General features: G+C 44.6%; 1 protein-coding gene and 1 long non-coding RNA gene across 4 annotated transcripts in view; both read right to left on the minus strand.

Annotated features, from left to right (window-relative positions):
- The window catches only part of LOC146513264 (uncharacterized), a 16,526-nt gene extending 3,254 nt beyond the window's left edge, over positions 1 to 13,272 (minus strand). The window contains exons 1-2 of the long non-coding RNA XR_014875863.1: positions 2,787 to 13,272; positions 1 to 2,756 (exon numbers count right to left, since the gene is read on the minus strand). The exon at positions 1 to 2,756 is cut by the window's left edge and continues 3,254 nt beyond it. This is a non-coding gene — a long non-coding RNA (uncharacterized LOC146513264). The remainder of the gene's footprint in view (positions 2,757 to 2,786) is intronic.
- rbfox3a (RNA binding fox-1 homolog 3a) overlaps positions 1 to 22,500 on the minus strand; it is a 518,942-nt gene that overhangs the window by 208,186 nt on the left and 288,256 nt on the right. The window lies entirely within an intron of this gene.

Here is a 22,500-nt window from a genome sequence, read left to right on the forward strand (position 1 = left end):
AATCAGCACAGCGGGCAGCCTTGTGGGCATTTGATCAGCTGTTTCCCCTTTCTTTATTCTTCAATAAGCCAGCGCCAAGCCAGGACCAAGCCAGCGCCGATCAGCAAGAACCCCGCTATCATGGTTCCAAAATGATGTCTTCAATGGGTCTCCTGAACACAGGCTTCTCGTTGAGAGCAGGGTGTCAATTGCATTCAGGGACCAGTTGATCAAACACATAATTCCTTTTTTAGGTTTTAGAGAAGTTTTGTGAGACTCTTCCAGGAGAGAAGCAGACAGAGACATGAGAAAGCCGAGCAGGAAAGATAAGGAGAAAGTGTGACCGCCTTCGTCAAGAGCCAGAGGAAGAGAAAAAGATCTCCCGTCAGTTTTACAACCTTTACAATAATGTAATGGGCAAAGACAAAGTCGCGCACTGAACCCAAACCCTTTGTTCTAGTTAAGGTGAAACATTGGAGGCTGTTTGCTTTCTGTTCCAACATAAACGTCTTCACCTATTTCAAACTCAGCTGTTGTTACATAGTGAATCAAACTCAGCACCAGCAGATATTCAAGAACGGTAAAAATATAAGTCAAATAAAGGAATGAAAAACAAAATAAACATGAAACAAAAGTAAAAGTTTCAGTTTTAAACAGAAATATTCAGTTTCTCTATTTTTGCATATATTAATGGAAGTTATTCACATTTCTTACGGATTACTGGAGTCACAGGAGTTTGAGACTCTTTTCTCTCCGACTACAGACGATGAAAGAGTAATTTAGCAGCTGGAAGCAACGTTTCAGTGTGTTCAACTAAACCTGCCACAAACTTTTATTAAGATCTCGCACAAGCACAGCCTTTAATTAAGTAGCTGTGAGAGACGAGCCACTGAGTGAGCAGATGAAGGGGCTCGTCTGTGGATGTAATTAGATTAAAATCCATAATACTCAGTGTGACAACGGTGTGCTGGGACAGGAGGAGAGCAAGTAACCGAAGCTGTGCTCTGAACACACGGATCAGTCTGACTGCAGCTCCTCTGAGCCGGGGAGGACACACACACACACACACACACACACACACACACACACACACACACACACACACGCACTCACACACACACACACAGTTTACACTGTTTGGTCTGGTCTTAGCTAGTGTATATAGGCCTGAATCCCAGTCAGTTTCTCCCACGTTGTGCCTGGTGTGTGTGTGTGTGTGTGTGTGTGTGTGTGTGTGTGTGTGTGTGTGTGTGTGTGTGTGTTTGAATGAGCGAGGGATTACTGCTCAGTCTGCTCCTGATGCGCTGATGGCAGGAACAGAGGAGATGGAGGAAAAGGAGAGAGAGCTGTGCATATGGAAAGTTTGAAGCTGGAGGTCTTTGAGTGACTCGATGACAACAACAGTCACTCTGAGGCGCCTGTCGTTGTTGTGTGCTGTGTAAATATGTGTAAATAAGTGTGTAAATAAAACTGAACTGAATGAGTGTCCCTCCACATTCACACACACATGCACACATTTACACCCTCTGTCATCTTTAGTGAGTCGCTCGTGCTCACTACAGTCCAACTCCAGATCATTTTACTGCCTCTTCCAATCCCGTCTTTGAAACCACCTCGTTTCTGAGCGGATGATGCAGGCATCTGTCCCTCTGACACCAGATACAGGCTTGTTTGTTCCTCTATTAATCTTCTCATCTTGTGACATAAAGAAGTTAACTGCAGTATAACAGAAATGACCAGACTCCAATCAAATGCTGCAAACCTGACGTCAGCCAAAAGTTCATGTTGTCATACTTTAGCGTACATATATCCACACCTGTTCCCCACAGCAGCTAATTAAATGAAGTAATTGAACCAATAAGAAACATAATTTACTCGTCCAATAATCTTCGTCTGTGTATCTGCCTCATCACACCAAATCCAGAGCATCAAATAAAACACTGAAAACACGAGCAAGGATGGATGTTTGGCTTAATTAATCAGCAGCTAGGTATGACTGACCTCTCTGCTGGACTGACACATTTGAAATATATCTATCCTGATTTTATCCTTGACCAGGAAACATTTAGATACCTCTTAAAGTTTTGAAAATTGTGCAGGGCACCCTGAAACACCACCAAGTCACTGGTTCAGGTCTGTGGATGACACCTGGGTGAAAATCAAATCTCAGGACGTTCCACATTTCACGGATCACATTAACTCGGTGGACCGACACATCAAATTCACCAGGGAGGATATGAACAGTGGCAGGTTAGCCTTCTTAGACTGAGAGATTTCCATCAGTAATGGGGGACATCTAAAAGCTGACGTGTACCGTAAACCTACACATACGGATCAGTATCTGAGGTTTGACTCTCATCATCCACTGGAGCACAAACTGGACGTCATCAGGACGCTACAACACAGAGCGAACACCATCCCCACTGACACAGCAGCCAGGGAAGCAGAAGAACATGAAGAAGGCCCTGAGTAAATGTGGTGATCCCAGCTGGACTTTTGTCACAGCGGGAAAGCTCCAGCCGATCCAGGAGAGAAGGACAACCGCTGCCCAAGAGAAAACCTGTAGTGATCCCGTACGTGTCAGGAGTATCAGAGCAGTTGAGACGGGTCTCTGTGGCTTTTCAACCCCAAACATTGGTCCACCCCAAGGATCGGGTCCCCGACACAAACAGAGTAACATAGTGTAGCTGTTAAGTGCAGGAGGATTGGCAGGATTCATAGATCGGGGAAACCAAACAACCTCTGACTAAGAGGACGGCACAACACAGCAGAGCCTCCTCGTCAGGCCAGGACTCTGCAGTCTTTACACCTACAGGCCAGTGGACACTCGTTCAATGATGAGGATGTAACATCCTGGACAGGGAGGAACGCTGGTTTGAGGGCGGAGTCAAGGAGGGAAAGACCATCTCTGAATGGAGGAGGAGGCCTGAGGGTCCATCTGTCACCATCTTACATGCTGTGATTGCAGCCATTCCCCAACTCTCTGTGAATGGGACTCATGGTTGTTGATCAATGATCATGAGAATTTGCATTTTAATGATGATGAACTGACCTCCCAGCCCATTGTTCCTTCAGTGGGATGGTTTCAGTCATTATGCAGATGAACTGTTTATAAGATTGAAACCTGCAGTCAGCTGAGACTGAAGACGTCACCTGATGATGATGATGAAACGTTTCTCCTCTGAAAACGTCCAGATGAACAGAATCAGCCTTTAGGACTTACTTACCTGGATGACTGAGCATCAAGCGCTACGGAGTTAGAGATCTGTGTGATCACTTAAATCTTTGTTTATTTATTAATGCATTTATTACTAATACATTACCACAAAATAAACAAAAAACCCCAAATGAATACAAAACAATAAAAAATGAACAGCACAACATGCTAAAATGGGTTTGACCAACTCTCACATACTGAATGAAATAAAATAATTTTTTGAAGCTCATTTTTAACCTCAACTCGATCGGCTTTAATAATGAAAAGTACCCAGAGCTATTTCTACTGCAGCTCTTTGGAAACTGAACTTAATTGCGCTCCTCATCAAGGAGTCCAAAGAACCCAATAAAGACTCCACAGCCCATCAAGTCAAGCAGTGGATTGGTCAGCACTGTTACTAATAACCACTGATGAATATCATAAAGGCCAATAAAAGCTCACGGACAGGCTGCAGTGCTTTATATTTCTCCTCGCCGGTCATGTGGAGACTAATGTGTGCAGCATCTCAGCCGAGTGCAGCGCGACAGATTCACACAGTCCTTCTGCAGCATCCATGACTTAGGATTTATTTATGTATTTGCTGCATTTGCTAACCTGAAACAGGACATGCTGGATCAGCCACCAACATATGAAGCATCTAAATATGAAAAAATCTGATTTATGAGTTCAGAGGATCACATCTGTTAGTACAGACAAAGGTAACACAAAGCAGTGATTTCACCGCTCTATCCGGGATCAAATGTTTGTTGGATTAGTTTAGAGAAAACGTATCAACCCACAGCCAATGATTGTTCAGCATCCTTATGGATCAGCTCCAAATCATAAAAAAGCGCCTTGACAAGCCATGTAGAGAAAATAATAACAAATAATGATTTCATAGCACTGTGATGTAGCGTGACATAAGCAGCATGGGAGGTGATAGGAAGACAGCATCTGCAGACTGTTCAAGTTTCTTTTAAGTATTCTTTATTTTCTGGCGTCGCCTTTCAACAATTATTTCACAAAAACATAAGAACCTGTCAGTCAAAATCTCACCTGCTTTATATAGAATTCCACTCACACCTGGATCTCATTAACCTCCACCATTGGGAAAACAGGGTAGACTAAATAACACAGTCTAGACAAAGAAACAGGAATAAAATCATTTTTCCACTTAACAAACTCATTCACCCAACTAAACAGTTTGAAAAGTCAATCTCTTCACTTACTCTGACTCATGGGGTTATTTTAAATGAAATAAAAAATTTTACACAAAAGACACACCCCTTCATTTGGTTACACCCAATTGACATGATCAGTGACATCATATCCTATAAAATCAGGAAGTACTGGGGCGGCCCTTCCCACATACCTGTTTTACACACAGGACCTGTTCAGAGGAACACACAATGTTAAGTATAACCAAACTACATAAACAAATGAAAGATTCAAATCAATTAATGATGAAGTGACATTTAGCTTTAAGTACATTTGCACAGATGAAATGAATATAACCAATGCTACCACAAACAGACCCGGGATAGTATGTAGAGCCAAGGTTACATGTGCTGTGTTTACATTAAAGCATTATGATAGACTATAGGATAACAGAACACAGAATAACAATATACACAAGTGACAAATGGCAAATGACTTCTGTCCCAGCCACTTTGTCACAAGCACTCACTAACCTTCTCTCAGACACACATGCTTAGCTTTGCAGATGGCTGCAAATATCAGCACAATAAACTGTTAACTGACCCACACAACAGTGGGGCTGACTGTGTGCGTTCTTTAAAGTGTTTCACAGATTTTAGTCCGAGTTATTTATTGTAGGTCAGAGAAAGCCTACATGCATGTGCCTGTGCAGTACATCATACATGTAATCCATGACATGGATCAGAGGCGTCCACCAACTGCAGTGTGACCACAGCCAACTATATTTCCTCTCCATCAGAGTTACATGAACCAAAGCTGATGCACATCTGCAGACAGCAGGTTGAAATATTACTGTATCTGGAAGAACTGATGAATTCAGGAAGTATTTAATCAAATTATTCACAAATATCAGTCTTTTCTACAAATTGGACACAATCATTTTTCCAATAAAATTAGAACTCGTGAAATCCTCCTGACCAACATTTGGACTCTCACATACCTGGATGTAGTTATCTCCCCCGCATTCTCAGATGCAGGAGGCTATGGTTAGGGTCAGGGTTTAGTTCACGTCACTTTCATTTCGTCTTGGATCAGATTAATAACGATCTGAAACAAACTTCCCATCACATTATTAGGCTGAATAACTATCATCAAAATGAAAGTTTTACATCAAATTATTATTTTTCTGTTCCCAGAAGGCTCATCTGTGCTGTTTGCTAATGATGTGGTTCTGTTGGCGTTATCAGGTGGTGGCCTCCAGTTTGGACTGCAGTGGTTTGCAGCAGTGGGGATGAGAATTAGCACCTCCAAATCTGGGGCCACGGTCCACAGCTGGAGAAGGATGGAGTGCTCACTGCAGGTCAGGGACCAGTTGTTGCTGCAAACGGAGGCGTTTGTGTACACTGGGGTCCTGTTCATGTATGAGAAGGGAAGTGAGAGGTGGACAGATGGATCGGGATGGCATCTGCATGGATGTGGACACTGTGTACCACTCGGTCGTGGTGAGTCGAGAGCACAGCACAAATGTGAAGCTGTCGATTTGCTGCTCGATCTGCGTCCCTCATGGTTGCGAGCTCTGGGTAGTGACCGAAGAATGAGGTAGAGCCGCTACTCCTCCACGTCAAAAGGAGCCACTCGAATTGGTTTGGGCATCTGATGACCCCATGGGCTGCTCTTGGGCGAGGTGCTCTGGACATCTCCTACTGATGGCTGCTTACCCACATCTCCACTAAATTCTTTTTAAAACTGAATTTGAATGAGCCGAATTTGAAATTCAATGTATTGGTTTGAAAATGATCGTCACTAAATTGAAACTGAATTTTATATTTTGAAAATGAATTCATTTGCTTTGAAACTGTATTTTATCCTTTAAAAATGTGGCTCTTGAATAATTTCAGTTTCAGTTCCAAAATTCAGTTTTTTGGGACTTACATCCGGTTCCAGAGTAATCGAGCGCAGATTAAGAGAACTCAGTCTTACCAGCGGACCGAGAGTGTCACTGACGGGAATCTACAGCTTGAGCTGAATTAACACCTCAGAAGTCATTCGTCATGTCGAATGAGCAGCGGATAAACTCTCAGGTTGGTAATAAATGTATTACATGTATAAGAACAAGCGTCATGTTAACAAATGATAGCCGTACAGTAACTTTCATGCTTATTGTAGCTGCTAGCTAAAAACGCTAATTTAGCGTAGTTTGTGTTGGATTCAGCTTTGACAAATATGATCGACTGTTTGCAGAGACCCCTACAGTAGGCAAACATGCAAAACGGTGTGCAAACCTTTGTGTTTTAGCTTTATTTATGTCTTACACAGCATCCCAACTCTTTAGCTAACTTAATAACTTTAGCTAAAGTGAATAGTTGAATTCATTAGTTCAGCATTAACAATGGAAGTAAAATTATCAGCTAGGCACAAGCTACAAAGAACTAACACAACACAGGAAGTAACTTAACAGGGAAAAACTGAACACAGGCACTTGACAGAAGGACTCGAGTGGGTAGAGAGGAAACAACAACAGACCAAAATACGAGGAAACAAAATTATTAATAACCTCCACAAACACAAAATTCCTCGTCTTCGAGTCATAAAAGTCCAAACAAAAACAGAAGCTTGAGCAGAAATGTGAAAGGCGTAAAGCTGACAGACAAGAACACAGACCATAACAACCAAAACTCTAATCCAACCAGCAAGTATCAACAATTCAGATTAACTGTCTGATTCAAAGTTTGCATTTCAATATGAACGTTTTTGTCCAATAAGTCAGTCACGTGGATAAACTTATATTTATTCATACTCCAACTCTGAAAGTGGGAAAACGCCTGACGATCCCATATGTTTGACTGTTATCTCTCAGTGTAACCTCTGCTGGATTACAGACATTTTTCTTTTTACTGTGTCAGAGAATAAAAAGAGGATGAGGTCGTTTCTCCCCATTTAAATACTTTAATTATTTCTATCCTTCATCATCCATAGTGTTAAATCGCAGACAGCCTTTAGTTACCGTGTAAAGGTACATGCATGTAAATATGATTTTCTTAAAAGAAGGAGCGATCAGAGACACACTATGGAAGAGAGTTTAATTATTACTAATCGTTATAAAAATGAATTGAATTGATTAAATGAAGCAGGCGTGTATAAACACGAGGAGAGTGAAAAGAGGTGTCGTTGCATGGACTGATGCTCTGTTTCCAAAGACTCAGCAGCTAACGACTGGACCATGAATGGCACTGATGTGGGCCGAGCAGCCACAGCAGGCACATCGTTGTCTATTTAGTCTTTTCTCCGACTGACATCTTTCCAAATCTTTTGTTTTTCAGTTTGTTAGCTCTCATTACTTCTGGAACTTTCTGGCTTTTATCTTACCCCCACTTTTCTACCATCTCTGTAGCATCCTTTATCTAGTCTTTCCTTCCTGTTGGTGTTCCACCGCACACAGCTGCACAGGTGGGTCTGCCTGCTCCTGCCCGTTTAACCGGCTGCTTGGCCAATGAGCTAGCATGAGGCAGACAACATCCTCTGTCCCCAGGAAGTATTTATGAGGAAACATCTGCTGAAGTCCACTGAGACACTGGTAAAAGAGGCAACATACGGGGAAGGATGCAGCTCATTAGAGGATCTCATCATCACGCTCTGCTTATAGTCCAGCAAATAAGCGAAACCCTATGAGTCTTCTGGTTTTGATGAAAATGCCAGATTTAAATGGAGTTGTGAAGAGCACAGTTTTAGGCTTACATGTGAGTGCAAACATCTTGATGCACGCTCAATCATCCAGGTAAGTAAATCTACAAAAGTTGATTCTGTTCATCTGGATGTTTTCAGTGGGAGAAACGTTTCATCATCATCCAGGTGACTTCTTCAGTCTTCAGTCTCACTGAAGGAACAATTTAAGACCGATTGTCTGCATGATCAACTCTGTCACCTAAAACATCTCCAAGTTCCTGGCTTCGATCCTCAACCCGCTGGTGGGCAGCTCTGAACACCACATCCAGAACACCCTGGATTTTGTTGAGAAGGTGAGAGATGTCATGATGGAGGCAGATGAAACCATGGTCTCGTACGACGTTACATCTCTCTTCACTTGCATCCCAGTCACTGAAGCGTTGGAGGTAGTTCGTAAGAGATTACAGGATGACGCCAACCTCAGCAGCAGGACCGCGCTCAGCATCCACCAAGTGTGTTTGAACTGTGTCTTCATTCTACTTCACATACAAGGGTCAGTACTACAGGCAGAAACATGGGTGTGCCATGGGCTCCCAGTTTCACCCATCGTGGCCAATTTGTACATGGAAGAAGTGGAAAAGAGGGTGAAAATCAAATCTCAGGACGTACCACATTTCACAGATCACATTAACTTGGTGGACACATCAAATTCACCAGGGAGGATATGAAAAGTGGCAGGTTAGCCTTCTTAGACTGTGAGATTTCCATCAGGAATGGGCAGTGTTGGTCAAGTTACTTGAAAAAAGTAATCAGTAACTAATTACTGATTACTTTCCCCAAAATGTAATCCCGTTACTTTACTGACTACTTATTTTCAAAAGTAATTAATTACTTAGTTACTTTTTAAAAACACGATTTACAACCTGAATAGGTGATAAAGTGATAGATCTTTCAGCCCAATTCTACTTTTTCTGCATAATCATCATACAAAATGTAATCAAATGGAAAAGTCTCTTTTTAAAACTTGTTTTATTAGTTTTAATCTTTTAACTTTATGCATCAAGCAAACATTTAATTATCTGCAACATTCTCTGACTGGAAGAAATTAGTTTAACATTTAAACCTATTTTCTGCACATTCCAGCACATAAAATAAAATATTTTGTGTGTTTACACTCAGTCTTTCAAATAGATGCAAGTAAAACACAGCAGAAAATAAATAAAGTCAAAGACTAGCGGTCCTGTTGCTCTATTTTCACCTGTAAAGCAGGAGTGGGGTAGGCGGAGGTTTACCCTGGTGCAGGTGTGCAGCGGTCAGTGGAAGAATCCGCGAGTTTCTCTGTGAGTTTCCCATTACGTCGTAGCTACTCGGTGCTTGTTTGGAAGTTTTGGGGTTTTTTCGCTGTAAAAAGAAGTTTTCTTCCCACGCACAACGGACACTAATGTTTTTGTCACTTTTTATGGAATCAAACTCAAAGTAAGGTCAGTACGTCCACGCTTTAAACGCTGCACGCTCATACTCTCTCTGCACTCGATATATGATCCATTGTTGATCTGCACACAGCTGTTGTCACGAACGTCGCACTCGCTTACGTCACTGTCATGAGACATTCTCGCAAAAAAATCATGGTTTTAGTAACGCAGTAACGCAGCGTTCCTACGGGAAAGTAACGGTAATCTAATTACCGTTTTTGCAATAGTAATCCCTTACTTTACTCGTTACTTGAAAAAAGTAATTGGATTACAGTAACGCTACACATACGGATCAGTATCTAAGGTTTGACTCTCATCATCCACTGGAACAAACTGGGCGTCATCAGGACGCTACAACACAGAGCGAACACCATCCCCACTGACACAGCAGCCAGGGAGGCAGAAGAACATCAAGAAGGCCCTGAGTAAATGTGGTTATCCCAGCTTGAAAGGCTCCTAAAGAAATCGAGGAAACGTTTCTCCCACTGAAAACGTTACGTCCAGATGAACAGAATCAACTTTTGGAGGTGAATGCAAACAGTTACATGCTGAAGGAAAATGTCGAGGGTGAACATAGTGGAGAAAGTTGCAGAAACAACAATGCTGTGAGGAAGTTTAACTTCTAAAGGTAAAGGCTGAGTAAGAGACTGAGAAAAAAGGATGCAGGACACTGGAGGCAGCAAGTGTGTGCTCATCTTCATCAAAGCTTTTATAGACAGTTTTTACATTTAGGTATTTGATTGGATTGTTTATGTTTGACCACTGTGAGGCTCAGACACTTGGATAAACGACACAAACATGCTGTACAGGAATCTGCAGATATGTTGGTGCATCTGTACGAAAAGCTGTTGCTTATATAGCGCTTTTCTACTCTTCTGAGCACTCAAAGCACTTTACACAACTTGTGCATTCACCCATTCACACCCATTCGCACAAGCACATTGATCTAAGTAACATTCATACTCCGATGGATGCATCGGAGAGCAATTTGGGGTTAGTATCTTGCCCAAGGATATTTGGCATGACTAGGGGGAAGCCAGGAATTGAACCACCAACCTTCCGATCAGTAGATGACCTGCTCTAGCGCCTGAGCTACAGCCACCCCAGAGTCCAGGCTTTTGTTTCCCAGTCTGCCCAGTGAGTCCCTGCAGCTGCCTGCATTTAAGCATCAACTCAAATGGCCACAATACAGAAATGATTTGAAGCAAACCATGCATGGTGCATACTTTGCTTCGCACTGAGATTGGAAATATGCCACTCTCTCTTGCCTAGAAGCACCTCGCCTCACTCGTCTCGGTCAGCAACTGCTTTCAGAGGATTCCCACGAGGCTGCTGGGGAAACAGGGAGGGGTCGCTAAGCTACGAGGCAGCTTCTGCTGGTGTGTTTATTCCAGAGACTAAGCACTACAAAGCCATCTAAGTGTAAAACAATTAGATTAGCATAAATATGTTCAGTTATACATGCAGATTTAAGGCTTGGCACTTTGCAACAAGCAGAAAATCCATTGAATTATTCACAATACACAAATATTGGTTAAATCAGATGGAAGGAAGCAGAAACAGCTTCATTATTCTACAGTGGCTGGGAGTGCACCATATGCCTCTGTCCATACTGATCAAACATTTTACAGCCTGGGTGCTCGTGGGCTTGTGTTAGTGCACAGGCTCAAGTCATGAGTGGAGAAAAACAAACATGTTGTAAGCAGAGAGATAAAAGCAGCACAGCGATGACTCTCAGTGTCTGCTCAAGTTTTCAAGACGTGAGCTTTTGTTATCATCAGCATTTCCATTGTTCACCATATTGGTGTAATATCCTGCTAATCACACTCTGCTGCTTTTTAGTTTGAATGCTTAGTAAGCAGATTTATCCTGAAGTGAACAGAAGGCCAAGACCAGAGTGAAGTGAGCAGCCTTACTGAGGCGGTTGTTTCACACTTCCTGTCTAGTGTGAAACAACTGAATCGCTAACACGCCTGCTCTGATAGGAGATATTATACACTCAGGCTCAAAGAGCACCTAAAACTGAGCACATGCAACCCAGGGCTGCCACACAGAGCAATGATCTGCAAGGTCGAGGGAGCTGCTGCTGATGTGATACATGCAGTCTGTCTAATGCTCAGTCCAGGGAAATCATTAAACACCATAACACCAGGATACATGTACATCACTGGATTCTAGGTTGGTATGCAGAAGCCAAGAGGTATCGGGGGACTTGGACAAGACATTTCATGCATGAAATGTTCATCCCATCAGTTTTAAAGGGAGAGAAAATCAACCTTGGGAGGATGTGCAAATGAAGGAGCGCAAAGATGGAGGGATCGTCCACAAGGGGCTGAAGGAGGAGAGGAGGAGACAAGAGGTAAAGAGTCATGTTTTATAAATGAGCTTATTTTAGAGGCAGGGGTAAAGAAAGAGCAGCTTGTAATTCTCACTTCAGCTTTAAGAGCACAGCACACTGCAGCAAATAGACCGAGCCCGCTCACACTCCTCTGTCACCCCTGCTACTCCCAGCCCGCCTCTTTCCCTCTGCTTCTCTCCCATGCTGCATTCATGTGAACACACACACACAGACACACACAGACACACACACACACACAGACACACACACACACACACAGACACACACAGACACATACACACACACAGACACACACACACACACACACACACACACACACACACACACACACAGTATCACTCATGGGGTGAGCCAGCTGGCAGCCAGGGCAGCCCCACATCACCATTACCATAGGAATCCTCAATCACAGGGAACTGCCGGTAATGGAGCAGTGCTGTGTGTGTGTGTGTGTGTGTGTGTGTGTGTGTGTGTGTGTGTGTGTGTGTGTGTGTATGTGTGTGTGTGTGTGTGTGTGTGTGAATGCTGCCTGGCTTTAGCATGTATTAGCAGCTAAAGAGGAGCTGAGATGCAGAGTGCTGGTAGATGATGGTCAGTGTGCACACGTGTGTGTGGACATTAGACCCTTCACACCTACAGTGTGTTTTTCCCCCTGAATCTACCTGCTTGCCAAATGGCATCAGCACTTTAAGTTACTGGAAAGATGAATCCTACATAGCAACAAAGAAAAACATGTCTGATGTGACTGAGCAGAAAAGCTGCCCAGCTGCTCTCAGTCCCTCTAATCACATCAGTTTGTTGGTGACTAACATGACATCACAGCTGACACCACCTCAGCTTCATCTAGACTTAAACCACAGAGAGGAGACGACACCCTGAACATGTGATCCATACAACACACATGCACACACACACACACACACACACACACACACACACACACACACACGCGCATGCACACACACATGCACACACACACACACACACACACATACACACACGCTCACACATGCACAGACACACACACACACATGCACACACACGTGCACAGAAACACACATACACACACGCTCACACACACACACACACATGCACACACACACACACACATGCACACACACACACACACACACACGCATGCACACACACATGCACACACACACACACACACACACACATGCACAGACACACACACACACCCACACATACACACACGCTCACACACACACACACATGCACAGACACACACACACACACATGCACACACACGTGCACAGAAACACACACACACACACACTCGGACACATGCACAGACACACACTCACACACACACACACACACACACACTCGGACACACACACACACACACACACACACACACACACACACACACTCGGACACATGCACAGACACACACACACACACACACACACACACACACACACTTGGACACATGCACACACATGCACAGACACACACACTTGGACACATGCACAGACACACAGACACACACACGCACACACACACGCACACACATGCACAGACACACACACACACACATGCACAGACACACACACACGCACACACATGCACAGACACACACACACACACACACACACACACACACACACAGAGCTGGTTTTATCTCCTCAGCTTCCATAAATGCTCTTCTCTCTTCTCTCTTCTCTCTTCTCTCTTCTCTCTTTTCTCTGTGTAATTCACCACCTGCCATCAGCTCCTTTCCAAATCACTCACATGCTGTGGGCAGCTTCAGTGTGGGTGAGGGTGGGTCAGTAGAAAGTAATGCAGGAGCCATAAAGATGACTTTCTTCAAAGTCATACGATGGTTATTCAGGTTCATTGACTGTGTTGACATTATAATAGTTGATATTGTCGCTGTAATCTGATTAAATCTGAAATCATCTCTTTTCAGAGCGCTGTATCATCAGCGTGTGTTCGTTTCTCTACATGAAGCCATCCCATCATTAACAATGACTAGTGCAAATGATCACTGAGATATTGCAGAAACAGCTGCTCTGGCTCAAATATATAATAAGAGCAGCACTCACCCGCCATATATAACAGAGCAGCTGTGTAGTGGTTTGTGTTCCTGTGGCTGTGTGGGCTTCCCTCAGCTACCCAGATTCCTGTGTCTTAGGCTAACTGCTGATCCTAAACTCTCCATGGATGGGAGGCGGACAGAGTGCTTACAGTGTGCCCACCAAAGCACCGTATGTGTGGTTAGATGTGGCCTGTAGTGTAAAGTGCTGTGAGTGGTCAGTTAGATCAGAAATGTGCTGCATCACAGGCCCGTCTGTGCCAGCTGCTCCCTCTCATCATGAAGTGTTTTTAATTCCACACATCAGTAGATGAGATGTGACGTTTTCAGTGGGACAAACATTTACAATAACATGAAGAAACTTGATCATTAATATTCAGATTCATCACTTTAAGGACCAACAGACTGACCTCACATTGTTCAGCAGCTTCAGTCATTGTACAGTTTATAAACCTGCAGGCAGCTGAGACTGAAGGCGTCACCTGGATGATGATGAAACGCTTGAACAGAATCAACCTTTTGGGATTTCCTTACCTGATAGCCTGCACTGACACATTTGTTGATTTCACTCTCGTCCAGCCTTTCTTGTCCCTTCCTCAGTTTTCTAGATGTTTTCCACCAAACTTCTCGATGTTGTCATCGTTTGTCATGCAGGTAAAGATTAAAGTGCTCTCTGTCCAGGGTTCAAGTGTTCACCGGCCTACATTCTTTCTCATCCTGCACTATCTGCCAGGATTCTGCCACGCAGGGCCCACCCCATATGCCACTGCAGCCTCGATCGGTCTGGACTGGTCTGGCCTTAATGGGAAGGACTGGACCAGCTTGGTCCAGGTGGATGTGGGCCATTTCTCTCCTCTGTCCAAAGGAAAAAGAGCCACCGGGGGAACCTTTATGTAATAATCATTCACTGGGTGACATGATATATCTGTAATTACCAGGAATGGCTTGCAGAAAGAAGACATATCATATTCCACATGGCAGCCACCGGTAATTAGCTGCAATTAGGCGCTGGCTGCATGCAGGGAAATGTAAAGCACTGCTGATTGTTATTATGCTGCTCTAAATGAAATGAACACACTGACAAATAATGAATTCATCTTGCTTAATAATAAGAATACTGCTGCTTAGTGTTTGTGCAGCCACACCTGTCTGACTGCATGCTCTGTAATCACTGATTAACAATGACCACGTTAAGAGTCGCTCATCTTTCACATGAATACATGCATATACTCACCTGCTTTGTTAAACGCATTAAATAAACAAAGCCAAGTGAATGACGGAACATTTTTTTGACTCTCTGCTGCAAAGCAGAAAAACTGGGTTATTTCATGATTTCAGAGTGGAAGCTAAATGAACTGCGTGTGACAAAGAACACGCATGTCAAAGACAGTTATTGCTGTAACATGATACACCCAGGATATCAAAACATCCTGTTGTTCTCCGTAACAGTCACACTGTAAGAATCCGAAATCAAACCAAAAACATCTTCCTGACTTCAGGACTTCAGCCTGGAGCGCTCACGGGAATTAGAATAAGGAGACTGTTGGTTTAAGGCCTGTCACACAGCTTTTTAGGTTTTATATCCTGTCTCAACATTAGAAAGAAAACATGAAACACTGTGTGTGTGTGTGTGTGTGTGTCAGAGAGAAAGGTGATGAGAGGTCAGCCTGGTCCGACTCTCCTCTGTTGTATGTGCACGGGCAGTGATGTGGACAGCTGATCAATACTACACTTAGAGCCTCATAACTGGCCTGCTCAGGAACTTTCCCCCATCTTTTAGTGATGTCATCACCACTCCCTCATCAGAGGGAGAAAAAGCAGAAGAGCGCTGAAGGGAGTCTGAGACGTTATGGTCACTGAGCAAAAAACAACAACAGATGATGCCTCGAGGTAAAAGTTTCTTAATTTATTTTCAAAATGAGAACAAAAGAAGGACACGACATGGACACAGACAAAGAGGGTTAGGGAAACACGGCCCTGTCACAAATTATTTTTGTTTCAAAACAGGCTTTTCTTAAAATAGTGCATTTGATTTGTTTTCCGTGTTCTATTATGAATAAATTATGTGTGTATGAGATTTACAAATTCTTTTTAATAAAAATTACACGTGATTTAAGATTTGTAAGGTAATACTTCATAAAACCTTCACTGCTCACTTACAAACCCTTAAATGTGCACCAGGAGTTTAGAGACAATTTTCAAGCTGACAGCTTCACACCGATCCACAAATGAAAGACGTATTTAAGTCCCAGTGTAAAGCTGGGACATTCCTCTGTATCCCTGCAGTTTTGTTTGTTTGTTTTTCTGTAAAACGGACATTTCTGTATGGATCTGTCAGAACAGCTCATCGCCTCTACGAGGAAACAGATTTAGCAGTTAAAGACACAATAGACTTCTGGGAAAGTCAGTCAGGGAACCTCTGTTGTAAATCACTATGGACCATCCTGTGCAGTTTATGCTGATTACTCTCTGTATATTTTGAATATAGATTTCACTAGCTGGGCCCACGTCCTCATTTTAGGTTTGGCAGCATTTAAGTAGGTAAAGATAAATGCTTGGACATGAATTGAGCTGCGGTTTGGGGAAGGCCTCGAAAGGGACTGGCGACGGCTCCCGGGCCTGGCAGATCCCCAAAGAAGGCATCCCCTAGAAGCAGTAATAACTGTGTGATACAAAGGTCGAAGACGTCAGCGGAATAATTTGATTTTCGATTCGACTTATTTATACAGCACCGAGCCACAGTGACAGACGCCTCAAGACCCTGCAATGATGTCTAGAGGAAAACCCAACAATCATATGACCCCCTATGAGCAAGCACTTTGGCAACAGTGGGAAGGAAAAACTCCCTTTTAACAGGAAGAAACCTCCGGCAGAACCAGGCTCAGGGAGGGGCGGGGCCATCTGCTGAGACCGGTTGGGGAGAGAGAAGGAAGACAAGACAAAGACGAGTGCAGGGAGAGCGAACCTCACTCCGTGGTGTGGAGAGGATGAGCTCAGACAATTAGGAAGGAATGGCAGGAGAAGATATCAAAGGAAGTTGCAAACAATGGAAATCTTAATAGATGAATGAGGGGAACCCTCGATCGGGTAGTGACGTGGCTCGACTTTGAGCTGAAGCTCTTACAGAGAAGAATGCTGGATTTGAGATTTGAGGTAGGGCTTGGCGGCTTGAAAAGCTTGTGAGCTTGTCTTTGAGGAGAAGATGGAGAGGGGGTGCTTAGCTGGTTAATTACTTCAGATAAGGTAACGATAACGACTGAGCTGATTTCTGAATGAACAGAAGAACAGCAGGAGCTTGGGAAGAGTTGATGAATTGAAAGACCGATTAGAGGAAAATAATCTCTATAATAATAACCCCCAAAATTGTCCGAGAGCAGAATGCGAGTCCACTAGACTTCATGGGAGATGATAAGGCATTTAGACACAGTCAGAACCGTGAGTCGACTTAGAGAGCGGTCTCGAATGATTGTGTCGAGGGTGGATGCCTGATGATGCTAGTGAAAGCACGTGAGAAGTGAAGGGACGCCATGAAGAATTATGCGCATGGCGCATTTTGGTTGTCTTAAAATGAGCGATAGAGGACAGAACCTGGCATCCCGGTGCCACAAAGGTTCACCTTTGCTTTGTGAAGGCAGGAAAGATGGCAGCAAAACTGGGATCTCGGTACCGGAATGATTTGCTGCTACACCTTGTGGAAGACAGGACAAAATAGAGAAACTGTCATCATGGAGAGAGGATTTTATTTTATTTTTTTTTTTGTGCAAGTGATTGATGGCAGAAGCTGCCAATCCGGTACCGGAAGGGTGAGCTGCTTAGGGAACTGACCCTTGCATCTCGGGGCAAAGAGTTTTTTCTGCATTGCAAATAGGGAATAGAGACATGGAACCTGCCATTTTGGTGTTGATAGGAACATCTGCTGCTTAGCATGTGAGGGCTAGATGCAGAGAAGCTGGCATCGCGGTGGTAGAAGGATTCACTGCTGCGTTGCTGTGATAAATGCAGAGAAGCTGGCAACTCTATATTAGAAAGCATGCTGCTGCATTTGCGAATGAGGGATAAAGAAGAACCAGGCATCTCGGTGCCAAGCTTGATATTGCATTCGTAAAGGATTGACAGAGGAAGAGAAGCTGGCATCCCGGTGCCAGCGCTTGCTACTGCATTTGCGTTGGGGCATAGAGGAAGAGAACCTGGCATCTCGGTGCCAGAGGGGTTTACTACTGCTTTACAATAACTTATGCAGAGAAACTGGCAATGTGGTCGAAGAAGTTTGCTGCTGCGCTTATGAATGATGGATATAGAAGGAACAAGCTAGATAATTCTCTGCTGCTTTAGCCATGATGGATGGACGGGAACTGGCAACTCAGGGGTAAGAAGCTTGTCACTGCGGTTTGCACATGGCAGATACAGTGGGGCAAAAAAGTATTTAGTCAGCCACCGATTGTGCAAGTTCCCCCACTTAAAATGATGACAGAGGTCAGTAATTTGCACCAGAGGTACACTTCAACTGTGAGAGACAGAATGTGAAAAAAAAATCCATGAATTCTGTCCCCCACTTGTTACCTGTATGAATGGCACCTGTTTGACCTCATCATCTGTATAAAAGACACCTGTCCACAGCCTCAACCAGTCAGACTCCAAACTCCGCCATGGCCAAGACCAAAGAGCTTTCGAAGGACACCAGGAAAAGAATTGTAGACATGCACCAGACTGGGAAGAGTGAATCTACAATAGGCAAGCAGCTTGGTGTGAAAAAATCAACTGTGGGAGCAATCATCAGAAAATGGAAGACATACAAGACCACTGATAATCTCCCTCGATCTGGGGCTCCACGCAAGATCTCATCCCGTGGGGTCAAAATGATCATGAGAACGGTGAGCAAAGATCCCAGAACCACACGGGGGGACCTGGTGAATGACCTGCAGAGAGCTGGGACCAAAGTAACAAACGTCACCATCAGTAACACACTACAACGGCAGGGAATCAAATCCCGCAGTGCCAGACGTGTTCCGCTGCTGAAGCCAGTGCATGTCCAGGCCCGTCTGAAGTTTGCCAGAGAGCACATGGATGATACAGCAGAGGATTGGGAGAATGTCATGTGGTCAGATGAAACCAAAGTAGAACTTTTTGGTATAAACTCAACTCGTCGTGTTTGGAGGAAGAAGAATACTGAGTTGCATCCCAAGAACACCATACCTACTGTGAAGCATGGGGGTGGAAACATCATGCTATGGGGCTGTTTTTCTGCCAAGGGGACAGGACGACTGATCCGTGTTAAGGACAGAATGAATGGGGCCAAGTATCGTGAGATTTTGAGCCAAAACCTCCTTCCATCAGTGAGAACTTTGAAGATGAAACGAGGCTGGGTCTTCCAACATGACAATGATCCAAAACACACCGCCCGGGCAACAAAGGAGTGGCTCCGTAAGAAGCATTTGAAAGTCCTGGAGTGGCCTAGCCAGTCTCCAGACCTCAACCCCATAGAAAATCTGTGGCGGGAGTTGAAAGTCCGTGTTGCTCGGCGACAGCCCCAAAACATCACTGCTCTTGAGAAGATCTGCATGGAGGAATGGGCCAAAATACCAGCTACTGTGTGTGCAAACCTGGTAAAGACCTATAGTAAACATTTGACCTCTGTTATTGCCAACAAAGGTTATGTTACAAAGTATTGAGTTGTATTTTTGTTATTGACCAAATACTTATTTTCCACCCTGATTTACGAATAAATTCTTTACAAATCCTACCATGTGAATTCATGGATTCTTTTTTCACATTCTGTCTCTCACAGTTGAAGTGTGCCTCTGGTGCAAATTACTGACCTCTGTCATCATTTTAAGTGGGGGAACTTGCACAATCGGTGGCTGACTAAATACATATTTTGCCCCACTGTATAGTAAGAACCTGACACCACTGTGCTAGAAGGATTTGCCGCTGCTTGCAATGATAGATGTAGAGAAACTGGCAGTTCAGTAGTAGGGAAGCTAGATGCTGCATGCAAATGGGGGATGAAGGAAAACCTGGCAACCCAGTGCCTTTTTTTTTATTAATTAATTTTGTCTATGCAGAGAACTGCCAACCGGGTGGTAGAAAAGCTGCTGCTTTTGCGAATGAGGGATAAAGGAACCTGGCAACCCGGTGCCGAGGTTTGCTGCAGAGGTTAGCCGAGGAGGGACGAGAGGCTGGGAACCTGGCAACTCGTGCCGAGATTTGCTGCAGAAATTTGGGAAGAAGGGATGAGTGGCTGAGAGCCTGGCAACTCAGTGCTGATGTTTGCTGCAGAGTTTAGCCGAGGAGGGAAGAGGCAGGGAACCTGCCAACTCGGTGCTGAAGCATGCTGCATTTGCTACGGAGGGATGGAGTAATGACAACTTTCTTTCTCTTAACTATGCTGAGAAACTGGGAACCCGATGGTCAAAAAGCTTGTTGCTGCTTTTGCAAATGAGGGAGGCAGGAACCTGGCAACCCTGTGCCGACGTTTGCTGCAGTTTGAGAGGGATGGATGGGTGGCTGGGAACCTGGCAACCCGGTGCCAAGGTTTGCTGCAGAATTTAGCTGAGGAGGTGTGGGAGGCTGGGAACCTGGCAACTCGGTGCCGACGTTTGCTGCAGTTTGAGAGGGATGCATGGGTGGCTGGGAACCTGGCAACTCGGTGCCAAGGTTTGCTGCCGAATTTGCGAAGGGGGGCGATGAGTGGCTGAGTGCCTGGCAACCCGGTGCCGACGTTTTCTGCGGAGTTTAGCAGAGGAGGGATGAGTGGCTGAGTGCCTGGCAACCCGGTGCCGACATTTTCTGCGGAGTTTAGCAGAGGAGGGATGAGTGGCTGAGTGCCTGGCAACCCGGTGCCGACATTTTCTGCGGAGTTTAGCAGAGGAGGGATGAGTGGCTGAGTGCCTGGCAACTCGGTGCCGACGTTTGCTGCGGAGTTTAGCAGAGGAGGGATGAGTGGCCGAGAACCTGGCAACTCGGTGCCAAGGTTTGCTGCCGAATTTGCGAAAGGGGGGGGGGATGAGTGGCTGAGTGCCTGGCAACCCGGTGCCGACGTTTTCTGCGGAGTTTAGCAGAGAAGGGATGAGGGGCTGAGTGCCTGGCAACCCGGTGCCGAGGTTTGCTGTGGAGTTTAACAGACGAGAGGTTGGGAACCTGGCAACTCTGTGCTGAAGGATATTGCATTTTTTTTTTTTGTGTGTGTGTGTGTGTGTGTCGTCTTTGCTGAGAAACTGGCAGTTCAGTGGTAGGAAGCTTGCTGCTGCGTTTGCGAATGGCGGATAGGGAAGAACCGGGGATCTAGGTGCCAACTTGCTTAAGCATTTAGTGAAAGGAGGGAAGGAAACAACACGACGATGGAGAACAGTAGCGAGTATGGAGCTAGCGACAGATTTCCAGCTTGCATTCCTACCTGGCGCTCGCGGGTGGGTGGAGCTACGAAGTATGCTGTCGCTTTTGCTGTTGCAGCTGAGATTTATTTGGAAGCGTGGGTTCGGCACTGACGGCCGTCTGCTTTTCGGCTAACTTGCCTGGCCTGAGACCCGTTTCGGAGCAACGTGAGAGGAGCTGTGAGTTCTGCTGGCGGGCGACCCCGCTGGTTTTCGCTGAAGTGGTGGGCGGCAGGAGTTACTTCATGACTGGATTTAGCGCAGATGAGACGACTGGATGGATGGGTTAGCAGACCGCATGTGGCAAGAAAACTGCCAGGAGGTCGTCAGCATTCGGTTCTTTGGAAGCGCCACCGTGATGTTTGGTGTGTTTCTGGGATTGCCGGAGGAAGCGATGGATGCAGAGCTTGAGTAGTTGTTCGTCTGACGCGCTGACGGACGAGAGGGTGATTTTAGCGAATGGAAGGGTGAGTAAAATTACATTACTCTTGAGAGATGAGCTGTGTTTAAAGGTATTCGCCGAGAATGGACCCTCGGCGAATCACGTAAATGAGAATGACGCACGTAAACGAGAACAGCTTGTAGAACTGGGGGAACCTATATAGATGACAACCGGAAAGAACGTGTTTGGAGGCGTGGTCCCGCTCCTGAAATTCTGATACACAATCTCCAAATAATCCAGGTAACGTGGACCTTGTCATGTTACTCTCACCATTCTCTGGTAATAGCAGACTAAGATCGTTAAAAACTTCAGGATGTAGAAGCAGTTTTTTAAAACCATATATTAACTCTTACAGGCCACTGTGTACTTTAATTTAATATTTTATCTGTTAAATCTATGCTTCTGGTAGAGCGGCGATGAGCTGTTCTGTTTATTTAGAAAATGAAACATCTACTTTATAAAAAAATTAAAAAATAAATTAAAAAATGAAGGTACACAGAGGAAGCTCAGATGCCCCAGTCTCACACTGGGACTTGAATACATCTTACATTTGCAGGTGAAATTTGTCTCAAAAGCCCACGTGGGCGTGCGATGTCATCTGTATCAGCAGATTAGTGCACGTTTCAGATTTTGTAAGAGAGCAGAGGGATGTTTTCAGCTTGAGACGTTTGTGTTCACAGGAAGGCTTTTGGAAGAGAAAATGATCCGACTCGTCAAGCTGGACTTGTGTCAGTATTTATTCAGGTTAGCATGCACACATCTGTGAAACTGTTCTACGAGCACGTGCTCAGGTCTACACACAGTC

Source organism: Neolamprologus multifasciatus, chromosome 8, assembly GCF_963576455.1.
Source record: "Neolamprologus multifasciatus chromosome 8, fNeoMul1.2, whole genome shotgun sequence".
Taxonomy (NCBI): Eukaryota; Metazoa; Chordata; class Actinopteri; order Cichliformes; family Cichlidae; genus Neolamprologus; species Neolamprologus multifasciatus.